General features: G+C 42.6%; 1 protein-coding gene across 3 annotated transcripts in view; it reads left to right on the forward strand.

Moving 5' to 3' along the window:
• The window catches only part of tymp (thymidine phosphorylase), an 88,078-nt gene extending 83,879 nt beyond the window's left edge, over positions 1 to 4,199 (forward strand). For all 3 annotated transcript variants that reach the window (XM_060843133.1, XM_060843132.1, XM_060843134.1), the window contains one exon: positions 4,074 to 4,199. The gene's annotated coding sequence lies outside the window, so the exon portion shown is untranslated. The remainder of the gene's footprint in view (positions 1 to 4,073) is intronic.
• Positions 4,200 to 6,000: the final 1,801 nt, after the last annotated feature.

The raw sequence follows: 6,000 nt of genomic DNA on the forward strand, positions 1-6,000 counted from the left end.
GAAAAGCTCAGTAGATCTGGCAGAGAGAAATCAGAGTTAACATTAATCAGGACTGAGGACGGGTCACGTGACCTGAAATGTTAACTCTGATTTCTCCTCACAGATGCTGCCAGATCTACTGAACTTTTTCAGCAATTTCTATTTTTGTTCTTCATTTTTCTTCTTTCTTTTTCTTTCCCACTTTCTCTGTTTTTATCCTTCTTTCTCTCTCTCTCTCTCCAAGCTTTTGGTCTTTACCTGACTTTGCCAGCTCTATTTGGTTGGTCACTCCGGTTCCCCCTGTGCGGCCTGTCCAGAACACTTTAGCTGTTCCATCATCACTCAGAGGTTGATTATTGAGCTAACCTGGAACATTGCAGACATAAGGGCACTGATGTGATATAATATGGCTGTGAATTCTTCTGTATCAACATTTCTTACCAATTATAATGGCTCTTTACTGTCAATTTATTGCACCTTATTTAGTGTTGGTCAATAAATGTCTGAAATACCAAGTAACACACAAATTTTTCTAGCTGTGTATTTTGAGCTTCATGGCTTGGCTTCTGAACATCTCTAATAATTCCATGCTCATAATGATTAGCCCTCTCCCAATAAAGTGCCAGGTTTCCTTAGTTTCAGTGAGCACTAGTCACCAACAATGCATTCAGTTGTGTGCTGCCTTCTCCTAGAAGCAGATACAACAAAGCTCATATGTAACAAAGAAGAGATGTGAAACAAGCTGTGAAATAGTGCCCAGTATGTTAGCTCTTAAAATAGCACAGGGCTCTTTTCGAACCAACCTGAGATAAAGTGGCAGTATACAGTTGTCAGGAATCCTTTCCCTAAAAATCCATAATTTTATCAGTCCCTAAGTAGCAGGAATGTAGGGGTTATAACTGGGGATCAGGTTAGGATCACCCACATGCTGACCAATATGGGAAAAATGGCAGGTACCCTCCCACACCACTAATGGCTCCTATCAAAAGCACAAGCAAACTTGGTGCTCTAATCCTCCCTGACCTCTTTGCTACTTTCAAGATAGATAACCACAGCATTGTCCTGCATTGCCCAGGTTAGTGGGATTTCCCCCAGTAGTTAGACTCTTGATCACAGGCAGCTGAACTAATGACTTGATTCACTATCCCTGGTACCTCACCCCCATCAATTGATTTTTTGCTTTGTCATCTCCAATGTCCTCTAAATATCTGCCTTTCCCCCCTTTTCCTCATCTACATGGCTGCTACTCAATGAAAAATGTAGAATTTGCATCTGTCTAGTTAATAAACCCTATTCTTCAGTCCACACCATAGATCCTTTCTTGAACTCTGAATCTTAGGGTCCTATTTATACGTAGACTGAATCGCTGACACTGTCCACTCAATCTCAAAGCCCACTAACCTTGATCACTCACTTCTGACCAATTCTACCCAACTATCACTAACACCCTCATCCACAAATGCTCATTCACCCTTAATTATTCAGGTGTTTTGTGCATCCTTAATCCTCTCTAAACCACAGTTTATCCAAAGCTCTGTAGCCCATGTCCTAATCTGCACCAAATCCCATTTGTGAACGTACATTGGGTTTTGAATGTGTCTATTTGTTCCTCGGATCGAAGGTCTTGACAATAAGAATAGAAGTATGCCACATTTCTGGTTGGAGGCTAAGCAGTTAGCTGCATGCTGTCACATGTGGCTAACCAACGAGCTACGCAGAGGTAAAGGCCCAAGCCATTTAGGCACTGTGGTCAGATAGGAAGTCACTGGCTCCCCTGTTACCTTGTGAGGTTGAAATGGCACCTAAACAGTCATCCATTCCTTGCCATCCAGCAGTGTCAATCTAGTTGTTTGTGAGGGACCTGACATTCCTGAATCTACTAGCATTGACACAGCAACAGCACATAAGGAGATCAAGAGATATGGAAGGAATTTAATTTGGGCTGGAATCAGTATTCAATTAGGATGTCAAGGCACTGTCGACTGTGCTGTCATTCCTGATGAAGGACTTATGCCCGAAGTGCCGATTCTCCTGCTCCTCAGATGCTGCCTGACCTGCTGTGTTTTTCCAGCACCACACTCTCAACACTTTGTACGGTGTCACTCCATTGCCGTTTCTGGTCATCAATTTTATCCCCATTGTACTTGATCGACTATCATTCACCCTAGTGTTATCCCTGTCACCAATAGCTCCCGCATCCAGCACTCTGGAACTGCCTGCTATCAAAAGCCTGACCATTGACTTTCCCTGTGTATTCCAGCTTCCTTCCTGTCCCCTATGAGTGTACATAGTGTGGCCACCTCCCACCTTCCCTTTTTAACCTGGTGAAAAATTCTGTGATAGGGGTATGCATGACATGTGAACGTGCTAACAATAACTTGAAAGTGTTATTACCTGTGAGGAGTGTAGGATTGAATTCTTGACAGTATAGACAAGGTGGAGGACTGAATGGATAGGTGGCAGGTGGAGTTTAATATATAGAGGTGTGAGGTGGTATTCTTTCTACCAAAGAATATGGAGAGACAATATAAAACAAAGGATACAACTCTAAATTAAGTACAGAAATAGAGACACCTGGGTGATTAAAGTCACTAGTCATTAGAAACATACTGTGTCCTAGACTTTATTGATAGGGCAACAGAGTAAAACAGCAGGGAGGTTATGATGAAATTGTTGAAGACACTAGTTCAGACTGATCTGCGTCCAGTTCTCACCATTGTACTTGAGAAAAGATGTGAATTCATTGGAGAGTGTGCAGAATGATTTCAGGGATGTATAGTTAGAATTACAGAGAAGTGGGACTGTTTTTCTAGGAGAATAAAAGGTTGAGAGATCTTATTCAACATCATGAGAGGTCTAGACAGAGTAAATAGGGAAAAAATGTTCCCACTCTTGAAAGGATTGAGAATTAGGTTGGGAATATTGCGTGCAATTGTGGTCTCCTTCCAGTTGGAAGGATTTGTGAAACCTGAAAGAGTTTAGAAAAGATTTACAAGGATGCTGCCAGGATTGGAGGATTTGAGCAGTAGGGTGGGGCTGAATAGACTGGGGCTGTTTTCTCTGCATTTTCGGAGGTTAAGGGGTGACCTTGTAGAGGTTCATAAAATTATGAGGGGCATGGATAGGATAAATATACAAAGTCTTATCCCTGGGGTGGAGAATCCAGAACTAGAGGGCATAGGTTTAGGGTCAGAGGAGAAAGATATAAAAGAGACCTAAGGGGCAACTTTTTCACTCAGAGGGTGGTACGTGTATGGAATGAGCTGCTAGTGGTGGTGGTGACTAGTACAATTGCAACATTTAAAAGGCATTTGGATGGGTATATGAATAGGAAGGGCTTGCAGGGATATGGGCCAGGTGCTGGCAGGTGGGACTAGATTGGGTTGGGATATCTGGTCAGCATGGATGAGTTGGACTGAAGGGTCTGTTTCCGTGCTGTACATCTCTATGACTCTGAGTCTAGAAGGCACGGATTAAAAGTAATGTGTAAGACTGACATGAGGAGAACCTTCTCATGAAATGAGTGGTTAGGATTTGCAATGGATGGCCTGACAGTGTGGTGGTGGTGGTGGTTGGTTCAATTGAGGCATTCACAAGCAAGTTAAAACTGTTACTTATAAAGGAAAAATGTGCAAAATAATGGAGAGAAAGCAGAAGAATGCCATTAAGTATGATGTTATTTAGTGATCAGCACAAACAAGGTGAGTTGATAGGCTTCCTTTTGCAGTGTAACAGTCCTGTAATATTAATAATACTTCCTGCCACTTGCTGTTCAGAATCACAATCTGCTCTTAAGCCAGTGCCAGTTTATGACCAATTTCCAACCTGCTGCTGAGCAGCTGACATCTGATGTCCTGCTGAATTAAGTGCCCAGCCCAGCTCACTCTGCCCGCTCCCAAGAGCTGTGACCTTCCGTATGTAGATTCCTCCAGCACTGCAGTTCCTGCAGAAATCAATGCTCCTTCGGCAAACCCTTTAATCTCTTCTGTTTGTTAACAAGAATGCCTTTTTACAAAGAATTTGTGTGGACCCCAAACAAAGGGGGTGGTAGTCAAGCATTTCTTATTACAGATTTTTTTTCTCTCATTTTCCAGACCCAGGCCCACGATTCTTAGACTGCAATGGCTCTAGAAGAAGTTCCAACATCTTCTCAAGTGGCATCTATGAACAGGGAATAAATTCTGGACATTCTCATTACATCAATACCTTGAGAATTAATATCAAACAGGAATGTTCTGCAGAAAAATGCAAGAAATAAAACAAAATGTCATATGGTCCCTTATGCCTATTCTGCTATTCAATAAGATCACGTACACCTACTTTCCACCTTCCGACTGTGATCCAACTCGTATTCCCTAATTCCCAGAGTGCACAAAATCTAATGTTCACAGTTCTGAGTTTACACATCCATTGAACATTCAAAGCCCCCCCCCCCCAGAATCGAGAGTTATAATTCAATGAGCGAAGAAATTTCTCATCATCTTCGTCCTTTCTGTGGCTTCCAGATTCTAGATTCTTCAGTCAGCCCCTCAGCATTTCACAGGACAAGTTCTCCAATCAACTTGTATGTCTCAAATTGATCGTTTCTCATTCAGGAAAGAAGGCCATTCTTCTCAAATTTTCCCCAGACAAAAAAAAACACAAATGAAGTTGGTGCACAATCCGGATTTCTGGATGGCTAGTCAGTCATTTCTGCAGCGTGGATGGGAATTGTAGACTGGGAGCCTGGGGAATTCCTCACACAGCAAACTCTTGAGGGAACTGTCCAAAAAAATTGAAGATTTCAATGGGCACCTTCCTGGAATTCTCCAAAAGTAATCATTTAAATTGGACAATCTGGAGGGTTCAGTTGCAGTTAAGTAACCAGGAAAGATTAGACTATTAAATACCTAGACTGACTCTTCAATAGCTATTAAACAGATCTCAAAACATACGACATATTGCTAAGTGAACCCCACCCAGATCCTTAACCCCTACACACCCATACCTGATGCCTTCCTGAGACCCAACACCCCCTTGATTCCCAAGAGCCTTAATTCCCCTCACCCCATAGGCCTGACAAAATCACCACTCTGCCCATGCTGATCAACACTCAACACTTATCTGGTATCCTCTTTACCTTGTGGCATGGTACAATACCCACCTAGCATTCTAACCGCACACGTCTTACATACTTACTGCTCAGGGATCGTTAAAGTTGCTGTCTGTAATACTGGACATTTAAATCACAGAATATGGCAAAAAAACTGGCCATGAGAAAAGGCACCGCGGTTTGACATCATCTGACTATCTTAGTCATATTCATAGAGTCATAGAGATGTATAGCACGGAAGCAGACCCTTCAGTCCAACTTGTCCATGCCGACCAGATATCCCAATCCAATCTAGTCTCACTTTCCAGCACCCAGCCCACATCCCTTCCTATCCTCCTATTCATATACCCATCCAGGTGTCTTTTAAATGCTGTAATTGTACCAGCCCCCTCCACTTCCTCTGGTAGTTCATTCCATACACATACCACTTTCTGCATGGAAACGTTGCCCCTTCAGTCCCTTTTATATCTCACCCTAAACCTAGGCCCTCTAGTTCCTGACTCCCCCGCCGCAGGGAAAACACTGTCTATTTATCTTATGCATGCCCCTCATGATTTTATAAACCTCTATAAGATCACCCCTCAGCCTCCAATGCTCCAGGGAAAACAGCCCCAATCTATTCAGACCCACCCTATTGCTCAAATCCTCTAACCCTGGTAACATCCTTGTCAATCTTTTCTGAATCCTTTCAAGTTTCACAAAATCCTTCCAATAGGAAGGAGACCAGAACTGCATCAATATTCCAAAAGTGACCTAATATACATCCTGTACAGCCACAACATGACCTCCCAACTCCTATACTCAATGCTCTGACCAACACAGTAATGGAATGCTTTCACAATTGTGCTATAATAGACAAAGCAAAGGTTAGACATTGATACACATACCACATTTCAGAACGTCACATTGACACAGGCTCTGGAACAGTC

Source organism: Hemiscyllium ocellatum, chromosome 23 (assembly GCF_020745735.1).
Source record: "Hemiscyllium ocellatum isolate sHemOce1 chromosome 23, sHemOce1.pat.X.cur, whole genome shotgun sequence".
NCBI lineage: Eukaryota > Metazoa > Chordata > Chondrichthyes > Orectolobiformes > Hemiscylliidae > Hemiscyllium > Hemiscyllium ocellatum.